At 46.0% G+C, this 23,583-nt stretch overlaps 1 protein-coding gene across 1 annotated transcript in view; it reads right to left on the minus strand.

Moving 5' to 3' along the window:
- Window positions 1-22,265, minus strand: part of LOC138526343 (interleukin-5 receptor subunit alpha-like) — a 427,945-nt gene extending 405,680 nt beyond the window's left edge. Inside the window, exon 1 of the mRNA XM_069636979.1 lies at window positions 22,196-22,265. The gene's annotated coding sequence lies outside the window, so the exon portion shown is untranslated. The remainder of the gene's footprint in view (window positions 1-22,195) is intronic.
- Between the last annotated feature and the right edge of the window lie 1,318 nt (window positions 22,266-23,583).

Raw genomic sequence — 23,583 nt, forward strand, 5'->3', positions numbered from 1 at the left:
TAGTTTTGATATCGGTCTAGCAGTCATCAAGAACACTGTTGGTGTATTGGTTCAGGCTCGCGGGACACATTGCACCTCCTCCCACTCTTTGCAGTGGATATCAATGAGGCTGAGGTTCTTTGCGGTATTATAGCAGAGGAGGCATAGTCTGGCCATGGGGCTCAATAACACGTGAATGGTGGCAGACATCAATTTCACTTTGTGAGTAAGTACATACGGAAATTGGACGATAGATGGAAGTGGTGCGTTCGCACCCATTGGTATATACAGGTCCTCAATCTGGAGATGGCGCGCCTGTTGTCAGTTTGAAGGAATTCTTGTTCCCCATTATGCTGACTGTGGCTCCTGTATCTATGAGGAAACAGTGGGCCATACCCCTCATGTTCAGTGATACTCGCAGGGCAGCTTCGGCATTAGGGTCTCCGTCCATCTTCACCTGCAAAATTAAAGTATAGGTCAGTTGGTATTTCACAGTCTGGTCTGTCCTGATTTGGATATTCTTGCATTATGCGGTCATACGGATATCCTTCACCTCATGGTGAATCTGATATTCATTCATCATGTAGACAAACCTTTGTGGCCCTACGGGTGCATAATGTGTTGATCTCTATGTGGTATTCTGCGAGCCGTCAGGTGATGTCCTCCATTTGGCCGGTTGTGGTGTTCTGGTGACAGGGAAAGCCTTTCCCTCCCTGCAGACTGCCTGAAAGTGACCTTCTCTGCCACAATTGGTGCATAGTTGACTTATTGCAAGGCATATGCAAGTATGCACCAATGCAAATCCACACCTGTAGCACATTTTGGCACGGCTGATGTTGTGGTGGATGGCGGGTGGGCCTTTGCATTATCAGAGGTTTGTCAGGGCCCTTTGATGGTAGTAGTGCAGCTATCAAATCCGTTTTCTTCAGGTTTTCCATGGTGGCTGCTTGTGCATTGACCCTCTCGTATAGGCGAACAATGTTTGTGATGTCATCCAGTAGCAAAGGTTTTTTGAGCAGCTGTATGCAAAAGGTGGGCAAGGTGCACCCCTCAATGATGCGTAGGCAGATGGCCTTGTCATCCGAAAAATTTGCAAACTGACAATATATCATCTTCTGACAAATTGTCATCAGAAATTCGTCAGCCTGGCAGCACTGGTTGAACACATTCTTCTCATTGGACCTCATTACGAGTATGGAGGCAGCCATTCCCCTAATAAGGGCATGGCTGCCTCCAAACCGGGTTCCAGGTCCGGGTCCCGTGAAAGGGGACTTACTGGGCCATTCCGACCTTGGAGGGCCCGGTAAATCCCTTTCGCGGGACCCGGACCCGGTACTTCCCCATTCCCATTTCAGCCCCCATAGGGCTCAATGGGAAAGGGGAGGGTGCTAACAATGGACCCGTTGATAACAGGCCTGTTGTTAGCACCCTCTACTGCTAGCGGGTCCCGCTAAGGACGTCTGGTCAGACCAGACGTCCAGAGCGGGACCCGCTGCAGACCTCGGAATAGGGTAGCCCGGAATGAACGGGCCGGACCCTTACCGGCCCCCTTCATTCCGTGCCCGCCTGCCTCGTAATGAGGCCCATAGTCTCTGTTGTGTTGCATCACCAGTTTCTTTTTAAGAGATTTGATGAGTGTGCAGTTGGACGTGTTCTCAGCATCACGCATCATTTTCATAATGGCTTTGACTTCTTTACCTGCCAGATTGGTGAAGATATCAATCATGGCTGGGGTTTTATCATCCACTAGAGCCCTAATGAAATCCAGGAATTCATCCAGCCATTCAACCCATCGGGGCCCTTTATCATGGTGCAGCTGCAATTGTAACGGCAGCGGTTTCCTGAGGAAAGAGACCCCTATGGCCGTGGGCAGTGCAACTGGCATCGCAGCAGGCTCACCAGCCATGTCTTCCATGGTGAAGATGTCAGGAGGCTAAAGTGGGTGGCGGCATAGGAGCAGGACTGGTGGCACCCCTTTCTATTTACTTAGGTATTATTTATTTATGTATTTATTTGTTCCATGCTGGAGTGTGAGATGGGCTATGTGGACACTGTACAGGCAAGGAAGCAGTAGGCAGGATACCTTTGAGGAAGAGACTGAAGGAGCAATGGAGATGTCTGAAGGTCTACCATGCGTGTGTACTTGGAGCGGAATATCAGTGTGCTGGGTTGCTGGCATCGTCTCATGAAGACACGCTTCCTACGCTGGATGCTGGATGCCACACAGAGAACACATGGATCGAGCCACATGGTAGAGCCCAGGCAGCCGCTGCAGCTGTAGTCGCCATGCCATCTCAGAGCATCCGCAAGCACGTGCGACCTCGGTGGGCAGGATTAGTTCGCCCGTCCTTGTGGGAATGAAACGCAGGGTGGCTCCATAGTAGAGTGTCCGATCCCCATGTGGAATGGAGGGCAAGACCGCCCCGGAGGAAAGTGCTTACTGGAATCACCCGTCTGGGCGGGAATAGAGCGGATGGCGCCTGGGGAGTAGAGAGCCCATCTCGTGTAAGGATTGTGGGTTGGTCCTGCTGCAGAGTCTCTGCGGCAGCGGTGTACTGCCAAAAGAGTACGGCGAAGGCTGGATCGGCTTCATCACCAGTTGTTACCAGCACCTGCAGGTGATGATAAGTAAAGGAATACACGTTGGAAGGATCAACTCTATCTTTATTACCCCACTCTTTCAAACTCAGTTACAAAAGTGAGTATTCTTGATTCCTCCCCATCCGTTTCCTCCCAACTCCCTCCTCCCACCTTGATTTGCTGTCCAGTGTCTCTGGCTCTTGACGGGACAGTGCTGGGGCTTGCCTTCACGACCTCTTGCTCTTGAATACAGTGCTTTCTTTCTAAAGAAGCATTTGCAAAGCAGATTACGGGGAAATGCCTGCGAGGACAACATCCTCGTCGCTGACCTTTTTAAATGTGTCATTCCAAATCTTCCTGGGAAGTTCTAATTTTCATTGTGCAATGGGCCATCTGCATTATAAAATTAGAATCCTACCACATCCTGCAGTTAATTATATTTGCGGAACAAAGGTTAACTGAAAAAAGTCCCATAGCTTTCTGCCCGTATTAAAATAAAACCAAGTTTTTCTTTATTTGGGGAACTGCACGTTTTGTTCACAAAATGTACAAAAACAAGTCAAATGCCTGTTTCAAACAATGATAAAAGCAAGTCTTTTAAAAAAAGAAGTAATGTAATTTTAATGACACAACACTGAACAGTTCACAGAAATCTCTAGTGGGCCCATGCTGTGTGTAGATAGCACATCCAGCTCTGTTTCCTTTCATGCAGTCTGGGCAGTAAAAGGAATGTAGCTGCCAGGCGGCCGTATATTCGCTTCAAGCCACTCACACTTTGCATTTGGACAACAATGAGGCCAACCTGGTGGGGAAAAGCAAAACTCCAAGTCCCAGAATCCAAAGTGCTGTTGATTAAAAAGCCACTGCTGAATGGAATTTACATAGGACCACATACAGATACTCAAAGCCACTTTGGAATTGAGTGACCCCTCTTTAGATCCTTAGGCTGTCCAAATCAGTTTAGATACTCTTCCAGTCCTTTGGGCGCATTACAAGGTGAGCGGTGTGGGTAAAATGCAGCTGTATTACTGTACCACACTGCACAACTATACATTTTGCGGAAAGTAGGAGGATTCACCACCAGCTATGAGCTGGAGGTAAATCTGCCAACTTTCCACCCGATTTTGGCAGAATTACCGCCATGGTAATTCTGCCAAAATGCCCCATACAGTCCTATAGACTCAAAATTAATGGGGACTAACTCTGCTACTTGTAATGCCACCGGACCAAGTGGCGCAAACGGTAATACAGTTTGGTGGTATCTCAGCGGATTTCCCACCGGGATACCACCAAACTTATAATGAGCCCCCTTTACATCCTTATCACTGTAAATTTGCTCCTTGTAGTCCTGCACTTATAATGGGAAAACTAAACTTCACTATTGTGGTCCTGCACTTATAATGGGGAAACTAAACTTCAGTATTGTATAAGAAAACAAAACGTCACAACATCTCAGATCCTACATGGGATAACAGAGGAGTCGTTTCTGCATATTTTTTAGATCCGAGTTTAAGGAAGGACTTTTGTTTGATGGCAAAAGTGGGCAGTTGTATGTCAACATTATTAGCTTTATTGACCGTCAAAAATGTTCTTTCTGAGCAGTTACTTTGCATCCAAGACGTATCTCTGCATCACATTGCTAGTTAGGAAAAAGCACATTTACAGCTTTGGTAAAAGTATGCGCCTGTCAGTAGTTCCTCACCCAATATACCAGGATCAAGCTTTTACTTGTCCCATGAGCATAAGGGATTGGGTCTAGTAGATGGCAGTTTATGGAAAAAGAGCCTTTTGGAGGTGCCAAAATGTGTACCCCTTATTAACAGGCTCCAAGTCTTGTGGCCTTTTCATGTGTTTGGTGGTATTGCAGCAGTAATAGCACTGGGATACCGCCCAATGCTATTAACGTTACCGCAACCCGGTCCGTTGCAATTTGCAGCGGATCATGAGTTGCAGGATAATGGTAAGTTCCCATTTCCCTTTGGGTCCACTGGACCCAATGAGCGTTTCATGGCGCTGTTAGCTACGGCACAATTGGCACTGCGCTAATAGCGCCCAAAATGGGCAGAAAATTGAGTATTTTACCTCCAGCAAAAAGCTGGAGATAAAACTCCAAACTTTCCGCCCAACTCTTGATTGGGCCAACCCTTAAATGCGGTGGTAATAGCATTACCGCCGCATTTAAGGGCTAAGGCCCAACTCGTGATGAGGCCCTTTGTCTCTGCATGTAAGTAATATGCATTACTTTTCTATTGACTTTGGACGATGAAACACCATGCTGGCCTTTCCAAGATTCAAACCTGTGGCATAGAGATCATACGAATCTCTTGAGTGGGCTTTCACCCCACAGCGAAATGTTACCATCAATGACCAACATTTTAGGGCATATCCTAATATCTGCACACACCTGGAGACACCATACACATCAACCACTAACTCATATTTCGAAGTATGTTTTTTCACCAAGTTTGCCATCTTCTTAAATATTGACTCATGCTACATTAGTAGAGCTCATCGATTTCAGCCTCAACAAACAGTAATTTCCTTTCCTTGTACTTGAAATTGCATTGTGGAGAATAATCAACGTTCATTTTGTAATGGCATACATACTTTGCTCGATTGCCTTTTAATTATTTTGCAGGCACAAAAGGGTTAAAACATTTTTCAAATTAAATACATATCCACTTGCGACTTCCCATTTGGTATTTTGATTCTTTAGAGCGAGCGCCAAATACATTTTCTTCACACTGGATTGCTTTTTCAAAATTTTTGATATTTTTATTCCATGTACAAGCTCCTACTCTCTACACGTGTTTCACTCTTGTTCATGTCACAAGGGATCCTCAGGAGAGATATAATTGCAATTTTGTTAACTTTGGGCTTGTTTTGCCACAGTTCAACCATTCAACTTTGGTCTATGCACTTTCTGTGGGTGTAACTTTGAATTTCCTTTGAGTATTTTACCCTGCTTCTCAGAGGTGATCCGCTTGTCACTCCCTAGCTCCTAATCCGGCGATAAAGCCATTCAAAGCCGCGCCGCAGTACACCACCTGTGAAGTACCGAAATTATCCTCCCTATCCCCACTCCTCTTCAACATCTACTTGACTCCACTAATCAACCTCATCAAAAGGCATGGCTTCATCTGCTACAACTACGCTGCTGACACACAAATCATCTACAAAATTGAAGATGTACAAGTGATGAACACAACGCTAGTAGACTTTCTGAAAGAACTCTACAAATGGATGAACATAAACAGCCTCAAACTCTGCCCGGGCAAGACAAAAATCGTGATTATATCCAAAAACCAGGTAAACAAGCAATACATCCCATGGCCCATAGAACTAGGAACGGCGCCCACGCCATCAAAAATAGTCAAATCCTAATGGACAACGAGCTAACGCTAGAATAGCGAGTAACGCAATAATCAAGAAATGCTTCTTCCACCTACACATGATCAAAAAGAACCTACCATTCATTTAATTTACACACAAAACACTAGCCATCATCTCCCTCATCATGTTCAGGATAGACTACGCCAATAGCCTACTTCTCGGAATGCCAGATTATCTACTGAAGAAACGCAAAGTATACAGAACGCAGCGGCCAGACTCCTCCTCAAACTCTCAAGAAGGGACCACATCACTTGTGCGCTAAAGATGCTACCGTGGATCCAAGGATCAAATTGGATCACCTTTGACTCCACACTTTCCTTCTCTTCCCACATCTCTGAGGTCTCTAAAAAGTCAAACTTCCTACTGCACCTCCTCAGAGGCAATCTGCCTTTCCTCTCCGTCCCCCAGAAGCTCACTGTCTCCCAAGCTCTGGTTATCTCTAGGTTGGACTATTGTAACAGCCTCTTTCTAAATCTACCTGCCTCTAGTCTCCGTCCTCTGCAACTAATCCAGAACAGGACTGCGAGACTTGTCCTTGGCCTCAAGCCCTGGGATTATATCTCTCCAGCTCTGAAATGAATGCAAGGATCAAATTCAAAACCCTCTGCATTGTCCACAAGGCTTTCTGGGGCCTGGGTCTAAAATACTTCAGCTATCCCTCCGCAAATACCTCCCATCACAAGCTCTTAACCCCTCTACCTCTAACTCCCTTAGGGTCAGTCGTTTTTCAAAGAAACGAGCTGGGGGTAGATCTCTGTCTTCGGCAGGGGCCTCCCTATGGAATAGCCTCCCTTCCACTCTAAAGCTTGAGGAGAACCATCTCAGGTTCCAGAAGCACCTCAAGACCTTCCTCTTTGCTTCTGCCTTTGCCCCCTCTCTTCCCTGCTCATCTGCTCTCTCTTGGAACTGTGCACCTGGCCACCCTCTGTCCTCTGAGCCCAGGTACCTGCTCACCCTGCCACCCTCCTGCACTGCCTCCTGGCCACCCCTTGCACTGGTGACTGTATCTTTACCCATACAGTCCCCGTCTCCCCCCCCCCATTTTCCTCTTTTTCTGCACTGATCAGAATTACCCAGTCTGCTGCCATAAACACAGCACTTGCCACTTGCTGGCAGAACTTCCACTGTTTATTGCCTCTATTTATTTATTTTTATTTTTTTATTATTTATCTGTTCTCCTCTGCTCCGTACCTTCCACTCTCCCCCTTCCATGCACTTTTTCCCCCTTTCTCTTCCCCATGCACTTGCACATTCTCAATGTCACTGGGTCTAGTAAGATCGTAGTTTTGTTCTCCCTTGTTCCCCTCCCTTGCCCTGTAGCGCTCTGAAACACTTTTGAACAAGCACGATACAAATAAAATATCATATCATTGTCTGCCAGTCAAAAAATGAATCACATTCAAAACAATGTGCATAATGCACCGAGCAATCCACGGCCAAGGAGCAGAATTCCTACAAAAGAATCGCCATTTACCAGCACACCAGAACACTCAGATCCAGCAACGACATCCGCTTGGAACCTAAACCGTACACATGAAAAAAACGTGGTGGATCAGCATTCTCTTGCCTAGCTGCATAAATTATGAACTCACTCTCGAGAGAAATATGAAACATGAAGGACCATCTAAAATTCAGAAAACCTGGCTCTTCAACTCAGAACCAGATGAAAAGGATTGAGCAACACCCACACCCGTCGGAATGAACACACATATTGCAAGACACAGGACTAGAGTGTACCATGACAAGTGCAGTGAGGGGTAGAGACCTCCAAGTGGGAGGGAGACCCGGTTTCCCATGGAGGGCACTCCGGAGGCTAACGAGGGAGATGGAAGCATCCTAGGTTGAACCACAGACAGAGGGCATGAGACAGACCATATAAACCAGAGGGTCCAGGAGGCTCAAGGGCACAGGGTCCTCTCCTCAAGGAGCCCAGGAAGGCAATGGAGGCTACACACTAGGAAACTCCAGGGGCCAAAAGCGGTGTAGACATCCATTAGTCTGAACACAGGGATTGGGGGAGGGTGGAGGAGGCATCACCACTAAATAGCCCTGCAGAAAATGCGCAACCCTGCACAGAATATAGGAGGGAGAAGCCCCCCATAGCACACCACAATACGTGACACTGGCAGGGACGCCAACCACAGGTGGCCAAAACGGAGGAGGTACAATGGAGTGCCACCACTAAGCAACCGCAAAAAAATAAATATCCCTTTGTTTAAACCTCTCAAACTCTAAACAAAACAGAAACCGCACACACTTGCCTACACCGCAACAAAACTGAAGCTGCCAACAGCACATCCCAGTGCTTTTTCCCTGCTCAGTGCTACTAACTTACCCTTCCCTCTTGCTTTTCAGATCCGCCAGAGTGCAAGGGGACCACTCCACTGGTGATAGTGCACGGTATAAATATCCTTTAACATAACATAACATACATAACATAACATAACACACACACTCTCTGTTGTGTTGCTTTTCCCTTGAGGTAATGATACTTGCTTTGCCCATTAAGATTCTATTATGTATTGTTAGGTTGATTTACAGTGTGGTTTATGATTTTAATGTAGTTTTATTGGGCACAGGATAACTTTTTTAAAGAGACAACTATGCAGCATTACATGTTGGTGCACAACTAAAGATGGGATGAGTGGAGATATAGGCTGCTGCTTAAATTGCAAATCTAAAACCAAGAAACATGAGCTCAAATTCCAGCTTACCCACTTGACCAAAGTATGTTATCCTGGGCAAATCACTTCAAATCGCTCTGATTTTTTTTTCCTAAGCTCCCTAAATAGGTGTCCCCTAGAAGTGATTTTCTTAAATGTGCAAAAAAATCCACTTAATCAGTGGTTCCTGGTGTATTTTTCAATTGGAGAGGTGCATATGTTCCCCCAAATATGTGGGAGCAACCCATCGTAGCAAGGGGTCCCAGACCAACTTCGGTGAGGTCTGGGGAGATTCTCCCTCCCAAAAATATTTTTTAAATAATTGGTTAAAATGGTGCATTTTACAGTACACTTTAAAAAAAAAATGAGTAAACTCATGAAAAAATCCAATAGATGCCAGTCACATGATGCCTTTTCCCACAATATATAGACAATACATATATGGCAGTATAAAAAACATGTTCATGCTAGCTGTGCCCATATATTTCCATGCTGGCTGCACCATTATCTTATGGGGTGGGACACACACACACACACACACACATTAATTTATTCACCCATTCTCTTATTCAAACACTCATTCATACATTCATTCATTTCTCCATTTACTCATACACACATACAATGCACACTCTTTCATTCTCTCAAGGTAAAAACACTTGCATGCACACATACACACATACATACAATACCAACAAATATTCTCCTTACTTGCAGCCCCGGTTCCAACGCTGCATACCACGGAGGCCCAGGACCAGGAACCAGCAGAGAGAGCTTCCTGGTTCCTGAGGCTATGGTGGGGAGTGGGGGCTGAGCACCTCCTAAACAACACCCATCGATGTCTAAATGAGCAGGGAAGACCGCAGCTGCCCCGTAGGTATATTTAGGCCTTTTAGACTAATCTTCATCGCCAATGGACTGTGCAAGTCTGGGGAAGACAAATGCACCCGGCCTTGCATGTCCCATTGGGCATGCGCAGTGGGGAACTTAAACTGTCAAAAGGGAAACTATTCCCTTTGACAGTTAAAGCCAGTTTAGGAGCCCTTGGAGCGCTTTCCCTTGGCTGGTGTAATATACTGCAATGTAGCTCCATGTACAATATTCTTGACTGTTTATATAGTGCATAGAACAGACTGCATTTTCTCTTAGTTCACTCATGGAATGTCACTATGTATTGCTCTCTCTCCATGCAGATAAGTACATTAAATGATACTACAATGTTTAATTGGTGCGAGTGTCTGCAAGAGTCCAATTCCAATTTTGTGTAGGCATGGAAGGATGAGATTATGGCTCACCCTCCGAGTTACCGGCATCTGGCATCCATAAAAACTGCAGAACTCCCAGCGAGGGTGAAGCCTGCAGAGAGTCAAGGGCGCAGTTGGCATCTGAAAGTTTCTTCACTGTTTGCTATGTGTTTTCCTGGCTGTGCCCACCCTCCGAGTTACCGACATGTGGCATCCATAAAAACTGCAGAACTCCACGCGAAGGTGAAGCACGCGGGGAGTCAAGGGCGCATGTGGCTCCTGAAGGTTTCATCACTGTTTGCTCTCTGTTTTCCTGGCCCTGCCCACCCTCTGTGTTACCGGTATCCGGCATCCATAAAAACGGAAGAACTCCCCGCAAGGGTGAAGGCCGCAGAAAATTAAGGGCGCCCGCCTGGGTGTTAGCATTCCAGTTCCTCAACCGTCTACATCTGGGCTCTGCCTCCTAACAGCCCTCTGGTACTTACTGGTGATCAACTACCCTTGCCTTTCTCCATCTTTGTATTGAGGTCAACTGCTGAGGTTGGCCCTGTTGCTGCAAGCATTACTTCCTCTATCATTCTCTCCAATCGATTTGTCTGCCTCTCTGAAGGCATTAGATCTACTATGGCTCCAGTTCCTCACCCAGTACTGCCAACCTCAAACCCTCTTATTCCTGTTCCGAGTGTCCCATCCTGGTAAATTGTCCAACATAGAAAGAAGAGGAAGGCAACGGGGAAACCCAACCCGCTGAAAAAACGTGTGCACTTGGTTCCACCTTGTCCGGTGATGCCATCCTATGATAGGAGCACACAAACTAGTGTGGGAGAGCTGGTCGCCCCTATGAATGGGTTGGATTTATCTCTAAAAATTGAAGAAATGTTCATGGACCTGAAAGAGTTGGTCCTTCTGAAGGTGGAATTATGGTTAAGTGAAGTGGTGGATTTGTTTAAGGCGATCAAGGCAAAGGTCCTGTCCTTGGAAGACACTGCTATGGACCCTGGAGCTTACCCGCTTGTTGGCATGCTAGTTCACCTTTTCACACCATCGCCCCAGTAGCAAAGTATTCTCACTGTCCTTTAGTGGTCACAAGGGCATTCGCTCATTGATTACATTTGAATTTTTGCCAAAGATTGTGCTAGAATAAGCAAATTTGAGATTCTTCAGAGGTGCAGAGTCTTCATCTCCCTCTGTCGATCGCTCTGGCCTGCCCTACTATCGGTTCTGACCTCCGTTCTCACAGATAAGGATCGAGGGCAACGCTCGTAAATCCCTGAAATGGTCTAATCTAATGAACTGCAACATGTTGCCACACATTTATGATGCAATCCTCCCTAATCTGGAAACAATCCTCGAGGCGGACACCACTAATTTGGCAATTATGGCTAGTTTTGAATTGACGATGATAAAGATTTGTCCATTTGTAACTGTTCCCATTAAAGCCCCAAAAAAGGGACCTATTAGAAAGGCTAGATGGTATGACGATGTGTTCTGCCTTGCAAAGTAAGCAATTGAACAGTGTGTTGGTTCAAGCCTAGGCGTGTACTCTCATCTAAAAGAGAGAATTCGTAGCCAAGAGATGGGGAGCTCCCTATACTGCCCTAAAGTTAGGGGATACTTCTTTCTTTTGGAAACTGGTCTCTAACAAAGACTCCCATTCTGTCCAACCTCCCCTATGTTGTATTAGTGGTGGGGTGTGGAAATCTCATTTTTCAGACCTATATTGAGACGCCCTCACTCCTCCACTTCTAGGTGTTCCCTCTCACACGAGGGATTTAGCCCCCCTGATCATTACTGTTAATGAGGTGGACAAGACATTGGCTTCAACGAAGGGTGGCCGGGCACTGTGCCCAGACTCAATACCTATTCATATATTTAAAAATGAGAGCAAAATCTTGGCGCCGGTCCTAGCTAAAGTTTTTAATGTCATCCTTTCTGTGGGGGTCATTCATGACCCCTGTCGTAAAGCAGTAATTGTCCCAATTTATAAAAAGGGAGGTCGGGACAAGCATTTAAATTATCGCCTAATTTCCTTGTTAGATGGTGTGGGGAAGCTATTTGGTAAGATAATTCTAAACCATCTTCAAGGGTGGGTAGATACATATAACATCATGTCAGACTTACAGGCAGGGTTTAGAAAAAATATTGGCACAATTGACCAGTGTTTAATTCTGTCGTTGATAATCCAAAAGTACACATCCCTCCTAAAAATTAATGTATATGTGGTTTTTCTTGACCGTAGAAATGCTTTTGATTCTGCCTCAAGGGGAATACTGTGGCCAATTCTGTCTAGACAAGGGGCACCACCCAATCCATGTTTTGGCCGAGCTGTACTCAAACACAACTGCCTGTGTTCGTTATGGACTGGGTGGAGAGACTGCTGATCAATTTGAAATTCTTAGGGGCGTTAAGACAAGGCTGTGTCCTGGCCCCACTCCTTTTTAACATTTATATTCAGGAATAATTGATGGTTTGAGTGGGGTCCAGGTATGCCCGAAATTGGCTTCTTGTAATTACCTGGCCCTTTTTTTACACGGATGACGCAGTTTTAATGTCGTCTACCCCTCATGGCCTAGAAAAATCACTTTCCATTTTCTTGGCCAAATCCTCTATGCTCCATTTAAAATTGAATGTTAGTCAAACTAAATCAATGTTTTTTTAGCCCTTCTGCTTTTAAACAGAAATTGGTTCCCCTGAAAGTTGAGGGTGTGATAATAGAACAAGTGGCTCACTTTGACTATCTTGGGGTAAGAGTACCCAGGCTTGGGGGGCTCAGTTCGATAAGGCAGCAATAAACTTGGAAAATCTCTGTGGTGCCACAAGTTTTTCTTTTACCTTAGTCATGATATTGGAGCCCTGTCCCCTGCCCATGTCCTTTATGACAAAAAGATTCTCCTAGCCGTAGTATATGGGTCCGAGCTATGGGGCCACGTAAAGATGGGTCAATTAAACATTAAAGAAAACACATTTTTAAAACAACTTCTACTTCTCCCAATAGTGCTCCATCTGCATCTACTCACTTGGTTGATATTATCCCCATTGTCTCCCGGGCCATGTTTAACCCGTTTTTTTTCTGGTTAAGGATTTGGTTTCAACCAAGGTTGGAAAAATCCAGGGAGGCATTGCTGCACCTTATGTCCTTAAACAGACTCAAAAGCCTCTAATTGAAGGCCCATATCAAGATGCTGCTTAATGACTTGGTGTTAAGCGAGATGTGGTGTAGCCCAAGGGGCAGGGCCTGCTCTGTTCTTATTAAATCTAAACTCTCTGCAATGTACAGAGCCATGGAATTAGTGCTTGTTGACGCCTCTACAAATAACTTTGACTGTGTATATGCTGCTAATATCCTAGAGTTTGGGCTTAAGCAATATTTAGACAAAATCAGCCCACCCTTCGAGAGATCTATCTACTCACGTTTGAGATTGGGTAATTTTGATTTTTTTCTGTTATGTGAAAAATTGCAGAGGCTGAGACTATTGTATTTAAACCTGATTTTAAGATAAGCAAGCACTCACACTTTAACAGCTGCTATGTTGTTTTTAACTCATTCCCTGTTTCCGCCAGTGATCTTTGCGACTGCTCGCTATAGTCATCGAACGTGGCTGTTGTGAAAGAAATTCCAAACTTTATTATGAAAAAAACGAATCTTTGGTGTTTTTATCTACTAAGGCTGCGAGTTTAGCTCTCCTTGTTATTTTTTTATCTTTTTTAATAACTTTTGTGTTTGCCCCAGAGGTGTGTCACGAATTCGAATGTGTATTGTTTAGTCTGCAATTACATTTGTATTTATTGTAAACTTCAAGGTTTTATTTCCAAATAAAAGTATTTTGCTGGAATGTTATAACTGTCCCAACAGTGACCTGAGAATATTCAAAGTTCACCCCTTTAAAATATGGTAGCCCATAAATATTTGTGGGTAACTTGTGGAGGAAGCAAACTATTCCAAAATTGCCTTCTAACCGCCCTTCTCTTCTCCATCCTTGTTCTTGTGACTTCCAGGGTTGTGCCAGTGCTTATATCCAGCCAGAAAGAGTAAAATACTGCTTCAGGCACTGGTTGGCACCTTTGCTTATAAAAGAAAAAGTTAGAGGTTTAAATAGAATAAATATCTTTTCAATTTCTAGCATGGGCGGGAACTGCATATAGGAAAAAAAAAGTTTTTATAGCACAAGCAACTGCTCATAATCCAAATTCTAGGATGAGGGGATTCTTGTACTGGAAAGTTAAAAGAATATTTTCTCTACAGTTTTAGAGGGCCGGCTCTCACTATTAATAGAGATGTAATTCCAAAAAACACATGCAAAACAAGGACTCATTTGGAGTTCAGAAAACTACTCAAAACCTGGCTCTCGGCTCCTTATTCAGGAGGAATCAACTAGGAAGAAAGGTCAACAACGAAACCTTGAATAACCCTGAAGGAAACCATGAACCCTAACCTGCCCCTCCAGTATAAAAGCGGGGGTGGGTATGCACCGCCCACCCAGACCCACACGCCACCAATCCCAAAGGATACTTGGATAGATGGGGACAACCAACAGGCTGGACAATAAAGAACAAGCGCTGTGACCAATACTACACCTGCCGCAGGGCAGGGAAGAAGCGATATGAGCTAGATACACAAACCACTGGGGCCACACAAAAAAGAGCTCCGACCACGCAGCATGCCTTCCAACTAAGCAATCAAAGTAGAGCGCACAAACGCAAAGGAAAAGTGGTAAGAAATCAACAAATACTTCAAAGTCCATTTTAACTGTATCTTAAAATTTCAACTTTCCGCATACTCAACATACAGAAACACAACCACCTCTCTGCACAGCAATCTGCATGCACTTCACCACATTGCAAAAACAGACTAACAACACATAACTGGCCACAACAGCACATGGGAATTCTGGCATGGATGGTAAACCGCACTTAAGCTCATCGAACGGTGCAAAACGAACTGAGGCGGCCAACAGGACATCACAACTCTCACTTTCCTATTCCCACTACACCCTACTAACGCCCCCAAAACTTGACACCCTCCTATTCAGATCCACCAGAGCGCCTGGGGACCACATCAGTGGTGACGGTACGCGGTACGAATACCTTTAACATTAAGCAGGTACTCGATTTTGAAATAGAATTAAAAAAAATGTCCTGTGGGGAATAGCAGCCTGCCCTCTTCTGTGGTACCCATGTATGCTTTGAACCCTTATGCAGCCCTCCAGCCTCTTTTCCTTTGCAGTTGGTGAGCAGGTGCATGTGGATCTAGGTCACATGTTCTAATCCCACCCAACTTCTTAGCCTCTGCTCTTAACTCTTAGATCGTGGGCATCTCTCGCCCGGGCGTCCGAAGTGAAGGGCAGATGAAGAAAAGGACAATTCCTGTTTGGACCTGTTTGGACAGGGAGGACCCAGGGCCTGAACACCTGCTCAGACAACAAGTAAGCATGTGCCATCATGTGTTTCCTCCCTCCATCCCCACAGGCCATCCCCACCATCACCAGCCAATGCCAACGTCAATGACATCACCCCTCCTCTAAGGCATGGACTCAGCAATGCTGCAAGCTCATCCACATCAGCCCAAAATCCATCAGCACCCCTCACCATCCACAACACAGAGGTTTATGCTTGCCAACATCCCCCAGCTATTACCCATGCAGCAGACATTGCCAACCTCACCACTACACACAACCTTGATGCCATCTTCATCGCAGAGACCTGGCTGACACCGACCTTAAACCACAACCTATACGTCCTTGCACCCGATAGCTACAGCATCCAACACAGAGACCAGCCGAACAAGACAGGCGGAGGCCTTGCAGTCATCCACAAGACCTGTGGCCCTGCACCAGACTTGACGTTGACAACATTGGCTCTTTTGAAGTCCTCTCCTGCCACTTCCCGCACTCACCGATGGACACAGTCACCTTCCACCTCATCTGCAGATCACCCAAACTCAACACTGCCTTCATCGCAGACTTCACTGACCTGGCCACCACCATGTCCCCCACGCACACCAACAACATTCCTAGTGACTTCAACCTTTCAGGCACCAAGGCCACCAAATCGATGAAGGAAGCTGTCCTCTGCCTTCTCGACACCCTCAGCCTCACACAGTATACGAAAGACCCAACACACGAGAAATGTAACATTCTTAACCTAATCATCACTGCCCTGTCTTCCCTCCACTACATCTCTCCTTTCCCGTTTGACTAGTCTGACCACTTAGCCGTGCCTTTCGACATCCTGCACACCACCGCAGTCAAGCACTCCCAGCAGAAACCCATCAGACAAACCATCAGTTCCTTCAAGAAATTCCCAGTGGAAACCCTCACAGAAGACCTTGCCAACCTCCACCACAGGGACATCATTTAGGGTTCGCCAGAGGTCGCAACTGCGACCCCTGAGGTTTCCTTTGCTACCCCTGTAGTCTCTCTGGCTCCTCCTAAAAAAAATCTTGCAAAAAAGGTCATTTATTTATTTATTTATTTTAATTCGAGGTGTTGAGCTGTGGCCAGCGCCATGTGGCTCTTTGCTTCTCGAGTGGCTGGTTTTCTTGTTCAGGTCTCTTAAAAAAAAAAAATTAAAAAAACAGGCGTTCCACAAGCAGTGGCCCTAAATAGTAACACCAAATAACCTGTCTTTCTGGAATTCTGTGCAATAATTGCTAGACTCATTAAAGGTTTATTTCAGGCACACTTCAGTGGGTGAGTCACTGATTTAGTCGGTTCTTAAACACCTCAACTCAGCCTTTCATCCTTCTGATGTCGATAAATAAGTACCAACACAGGTTGGTTGATATTGTATGTATAATTTTTCTATGTAAAGCGCTTAAGCATAAGTGCTATATAATAATACATCATTATCAATTGGCCTTGGACATCTGCTTGCATTCACAATAATTTGGTAATATGGGCCTATACACACTGATATTAACAATACCTATGGTGATCCATTCTTGAATTAAATGTTTATCACATTATAGTGATATCGTAACCGTATTTTTCATAGTGTACTTAGGAACAATACTATGTGATGACACTTCTTGTTTTGTGAAGGGGTGAAACATCGTGTTCCATCACCTCCCACGATATCACTTTGGGGTGGGATCAAATGACATGACTTCCTGTTATGTCATTAGAGGTCAAGGGTCGCATGATGTCACTTCCGCTACCCCTAGCATTTTGGTGAAATGACGTCCCTGCTCAACCTTACATGGACCGAACACCCCCAACTAAACTGTGACTATCTATTGGAAGCACTCAATGCCATCCTCTCAACCTCCAACGCCCGACACGTGCCTCTGAAACAACGCACCTGCAAACCAAAACCGTCAGCATCATGGTACACGCAAGAACTCAACCTCAGCAAAAGAGTAATCGGGAAACAAGAGAAAACCTGGCGCTGCTCCAGGACCGCATCCAACTTGGCGCTCCTCAAGGAACTCAGAGAAACCTGCCGACAACTAATCAACACAGCCAAGGCCTCCTATTATCAGAATGCCATAGCAGAAGCTGCCAACAAAAGCAGAGCCCTCTTCAAAGCAGTCAAGCACTGCGTCAATCCGCTACCCGACTCTGCCATACGACACTCCATCGGAAAATCCACTGCCATCAACACCTTTTTCATCAACAAAATCAGCAGTATTCACCATCACATAGACACTAGCTCTGCATCCACAGACCCACCTCACGTCCCTTCTCGCACAATCTCCACTCCCTGGACAACATTCAAGACGGTCTCGACAGAAGACCTGCTAGAAATACTGGCCACCCTCAAATCCACATTGTATACAGATGACATCCTCCCAGCATCCATTCTCAAGACCCTCCCCCCAGAAGCTTTACTTCCCTACATGAAGATCAACAACAGCTCCCTAACTCACAGAACCTTCCAATCGACCCTAAAAACAGGACAAATCCTCTCTCTACTAAAGATACCCACTCTGGATCCCAACAACTTAGCTAACTATCGCCCCATCACCCATCTTCCCTTCCAAGATAAGATCCTCGAGAAAGAGGTAGCTGCACAACTGCAGCAACACATCAACACCAACAATCTCCTCCAAACCTACCAATCCGGGTTAAGATCCAGATGCAGCACAGAGACGGTAACCATACAGGTGGTTGACGATGCCTTCAACATCCTTGACGATGGCCACTCCTCCCTCCTGCTTCTACTCAACCTCTCAGCCACCTTTGACACAGTAGAACAGCAGGCACTCACGGACACCCTACATCGTCCCATGGGGATCAGCAACTTTGTTCTGCGCAGGTTCAAGTCCTACCTCGCCAACCACCAGCAGTTTGTTCAGATGGACTCCTCTAGATCACCAATGCTATCTGTCACCTGTGAAGTCCCGCAGGGTTTCCTCCTCTCACCAGTGATCTTCAATCTATACATGGAGCCGATGAGAGCCCTCCTGCCACACAAAACATCCTCATCCACCAAAACGCAGATGACACACAGCTAGACCTCAAGCTCAACTCCATCAAGGACATCCATAGGGTCAAAACCTCCCTCTCTTTGATCCAGCCTTGGATATCGGGTGCATACTTGAAGCTCAACCCCTCCATGACCGAATTCCTACTCCTCACAAACAACACTAAACACCCAGACATACAGACCTGGCTATCAACCATGAACTCTGAGGGCTTCACACCTGAGCTCACCTCCTGTGGCAAGTCCCTCAGGTTCCACATCAACAAACATCTCTCCTTCAATACACACATAGCTAAGAAAACTCAGACAGCTTGGTATCAGCTCTCCTTCTTGCGGAAAGTCAAGCCCTTCCTCCCTCCGGACAGCTTTAGATCCACCATTCAAACACTGTTCTACCTCACCTGGATGGGGTCAATGCACTCCTCGAAGGCCTCCCGTTGTCCTCCCTTATACTCTTGAGAAGTGTCTTACATGCGGCTGCACGCCTCATCAAAGGTCAACGCAGATATGACCACCTCACTCAGGCCCTCATCGACCTTCACTGGCTCCCACTGCATGCACGAATCACCTTCAAGTCTTGCTGCATCATATATAAGGCAGTTGCCCTCAAATCACTCAGATACCACTGTGAGGAACTCAGCATCTCCGGTGGACAGCACATCAGTAGAAGCTAGGACATGTGCAGACTTGAAATCCACTGCTTCAAAAAGGAGCAGACCAGAAAACAAGCCTTTTCTGCCTGTGCCCCAAGACTATGGAACCTCCTCCCCGTCAGCATCAGACTTGCCCCCATGTTCCTACAATAAAAAAAGAACTCAAGGCTCACCTCTTCAAGTAGCTGAGCCTCCTCAGCACGTATGTCACCCTTTGCGCCACCGGGCTCGCTAGACACCTCCCTCCTCGCTCCTCCCCACCACCCGTTAAAGCTGTACTCCTCCTCTGCGCCCCTCTGTATCCTATCCCCCACCCCCACACTGTATATCTGTTCTGCTTTTACACCTGAAAAGCGCTCCGTTATGCGTTTGTACTGAGAGGATCGCTTGGGGCAACGCTCTCACCTTGGAAGCAAGATGATGCGGAGCAACACAGGTTCTATCCCCAGGTCCGCAATTAGAAACCTCTGGGTATTAAGCGTGTTATAAATAACCAATTACAATTACAATATACTGTTGTATAGCTCTGTAAAGCGCTCCGTTGCTTTTAAAAGCTATATATGTCCCGGCTCAATGAATACCATAATAATAATATTAATTATAATAATATTAACCCTGGACGTTTTTCAGCCCGAAATCACCTAAAAAGTTTTATAGTTCCAGGAACCTCAAACCTTCTGAAATGCGAGAGATGTTTCACTTTCCCCCAACCTGGTTCAAGCCTGGATAATTATGACAGAGACATACCTGAAAATGTAAAGTAATATAATGAAAGATATGCATGCACAACAGTCATGTCGGATATAGTTATTATTAATGTTATAGGGCCTCATTACACGGAAGGCGGTAATGGTTAACGGCCACCGTTAATGGTAACGGTGACCGTTAACCATTACCGCCTTACTACGAGTTCCCTTAGCGGGTTGGTGCTTTAACGCCTGCTTTTTGCAGGCGTTAAAAACCAACCCGCTAAGGGACCTCGGAGCTAATTACGGCACCGCAAAATTGCGGTGCCGTAATTAGCGCCTTCCCCATTCCCATAGAGCCCTATGGGGCAGAAATGGGAATGGGGAAGGGCAATGGCAGAAGGGGGATTTACCGCCCCTCCAACCTTGGAATGGGGCGGTAAATCCCCTTTCCGCCAAGGCGGTGCCGGTATTTTACCGGCATGAGCCATGGCGCTAATAGCGCCATGGCTCACTGCCTTCCGTGTAATGAGGCCCATAGTATTTAAAAATGTAATGGACCCCCACTCGTCAAGCTATTCTGCAGTTGGGTATCCCCCCTTGCTTGTTCGGAAGTTGCACAACCTCCTGACCCCCAATATTACAGAGTAAGCATCCTTGCTTCCAGTTTCAATTTTTCCATTATAGGAAAGGGCCCTCTAGTTCCCATTATACAGTGTTAGCCAAGTAATCAAGGCTGGTGACAGTTGACCCTAATGATTTGGGGCCAGTTAGCAATGGTGTGATTGTATCAATAATGTGGATTCTGTAGTGAAAATAAATCCTCATTGGACACTTATTACTCAGTCATATGTAAAGGTAAATAATAACATCACTTGGAGCGGTGTGAGTTACTGCACAAATGCATGTGCAAATAGCGAAAACATTGAATAGCCTTCTCCCGGCCAATGTGCAGCAACCTTTGGATTTGGGGGAACTGCAGTCAATATGAACCTGTGCCAGATGTTAGTGTTCCTAACAAGCAAGGACCTCAATTCATCAAAATGCCTGCGGCAGTAGAAGTGACTTTACTCATTAGATGACATCACAGGATGTGATGTCAGAACCATTGTCCCTGATGACTACATTTCAAGTGACATCACACAAGTTACCCAAAATGGCATCACATGAAGTAATATTACAGATCAAAAAGAGCTTGCGATTCATAAAATAACAGCATTAAAGGGGACAAAATACTATTTTAGTTCCCAACCATATTTTAAGTATAGTACTGCCTTAGCATTCCATTGGTGGCGTCATGATATGCCAACGGTGCAGACATCGGAATGCATTGGGCCAGGGGCACTTTCCTATGGCTATACAGTCGTGTGTGGCCTGTTGCTCTCATCTTTTGTTAGTTATAGCTTCACACGCCAAGTGCACTCATTATATGCTGCATAACTCCCCCAACCCCACACACATTCTTGGTGCTGACTTCATATGCCTGAATATGCTGGCTGTGGTCTCTTACATGTGGGGACTGCCATCTTCAGACAGTTACAGCCCCACATACCAGGTACAGTCATGCTTATGCAGCATATGCCAGGAGCAGTCTCAAATACTAAAGACTGACCTTTTATGTCTGTTAATTCCTCATTATACCTGGCACAGGTACCATGTGTATGGCACAGTCGAACAGGCCCAGGTGCTTCCCTTATATGTCACAAGTGTAGCCTCAGATGTTCAAGGCCATCCAAGGTCAGATAAAGCCTCCTATGCTTGGTATAGGCATCATAAGTAAGTTACAACCTCTTATGTTGGGGTGGCACCATCATATATTAAATGCACCCTCTGATGCCCCAGTGTTGTGCCATGGGTCATCGTTTCCTTTCTCCCTATGCCAGTGCCAGAGGCAGCTTTTGGTGACGGGGGTGGGGATGGTTAGGGGGGTGGATACTAGTGTGCCAGCGGGAGGCTGGAGGTCGCAGTGGGCACCGGGGGGATGCAGGGGAGGTGGCCGTCTCCCTGCCCCCTCACCCTCCCGCTCCGCCACTGCCCTATGGCACTGCTCTCATGGGCTTGGTCTGACCCAGAAGTCTAAGAACAGTGGCAGGAGTACCAAAAAGGGAGCCTGGGGTGGCAACTGCAACTTCTGGTGAGCCTCAAATGACAATGCTTTGAAACACATAGGCGCTATACAAATAAACTATCAATCAATCAATCATGCCAACAAAGCGCAAAGGAAAACTTCAGAACCACTGACCATATCCACAGTCCCATTTGGCCAGTACATTTATAAATAAACAATCTGATTTTGGTGACAGAGTGAACACAGAGCATTTCATGAGTATTTGTTTTGATCAATGAGAGATCTTGAAGCTAGGTGTGCTATGTACAGCAAGGCACGTTTAATGTAAATAATTCATGCAGATCTAAAGCTACTCAAGTAAGCAAATACAGGCACGCTGGCACACCCATATGTGTCTTTAATATATCTTAGATGGACTCGGAGGCAACATGTTCATATGGGTTTTCTTATTCTAGCAACACATCTGGACAAAGCAAAACTGGGAATCTGTGGAGACTGCGCTTACCTGTTTTGACACTGGGCCTGGCACCGAGTTTCTCCCAGGATTGTTAGTCGCTTGGCAGCTTATGCGAAGAGTGCAGCTAGAACATGTGAGTCAGAATCGCTTCTCCCGTGACTCACTTCCCCAGCTTCCTGAGTGGCCACTTTCAATTTCGGAGGACGGCGTCTGAAGGGCCTTCACCAATGCTGACTGCTGGCATGAGACTCGAATGTACGAAGATAAAATAACTTGAGGATATATACAGTGCTTAATTTGTGGGGATGTTTGCCAGGGCTCAGCCCCAGCACTTATTTCTGAGCCCCAGCACTTATTGTCTCAGGGCCTCATTCCAAGTGCGGCGGTGAGGGGTTAACAGCGCTGGTAAGGATGCCTCCGCATTCTTACCTCCGCATTCCGAGGTCCTTTAGCGGGTCCCGCTAAAGGACCAGGGATCTAATAACGGGCCCGTTATTAGCTCCCTCCCCATTCCCATTGAGCCCTATGGGGGTTCGAATGGGGATGGCTTCCCTGAATGGGGAAATACCGGGTCCTCCAAGGTTGGAATGACCCGGTAAGTCTCCATTCAGGGAACCCGGACCTATTATGCGGTAATGGGGTAGCCATGGTGCTATTAGCACCATGGCTTCCTCCAAACTCGGAATGAGGCCATCAGGCCCATATTGATTATAAGGTGATGATAGCCAGAGTATCCATCAACCCCAATGAGCAGGTGCAAGCTGTCGTTTAACCCCAAATGCGTGGACACTGTGGGGAGCGGCTGTGGGTGGTGGCAGTAATGGTGGGGAACTGCTCGCCCGCACTGTCACAAGCGTGCTAGACAATATTTGGGCCCTGGCACTTATTTTCTTACACATTAAGCACGGCTTCCCTCTCTGTCTATGGATATGAGCTGGGGAATAAGGAGCAGAAGCTCTCCAGTTTAGGTAACAGACAGGGTCTTGTGGTGCCAATATTATCGCCCCATCTTAACCATTGCGCAGCAAGCCTTCAAAGCGACATGGTTTGTTCCCTCTCATTTATTTTGACAAGTGTGGTCAACGTTGCCAAAGGGGGACAAACGTTGCAAACTATTTGTCATCCAATACCCTATTGGAGTTGGTTAGGAAGCAAGAACACATACAAATGCTAAGAGCAACTGTCATGCATAGTTATCAACATGATCCATTCCAATCTTGCAGTGCTTATCCAGTCCTCTTTGCATTCTGGGACTTGTAGTCCCAGTTTCATAATGGGAAAAGAGGAACTGCAAATCCCAGAATGCAAAGAAAAATACAGGACTGGATTCATGCTGCCAAAGCTTGGGCAGATCTTTTGCCCTTCTCCATAAGAGTGGCTGCAGTGCTTTAATGGGTATCCGATATCCCTTGAATTACCAGTCGTATATTATCAGG

Source organism: Ambystoma mexicanum, chromosome 7p (assembly GCF_040938575.1).
Source record: "Ambystoma mexicanum isolate Mex_15411 chromosome 7p, UKY_AmexF1_1, whole genome shotgun sequence".
Taxonomy (NCBI): Eukaryota; Metazoa; Chordata; class Amphibia; order Caudata; family Ambystomatidae; genus Ambystoma; species Ambystoma mexicanum.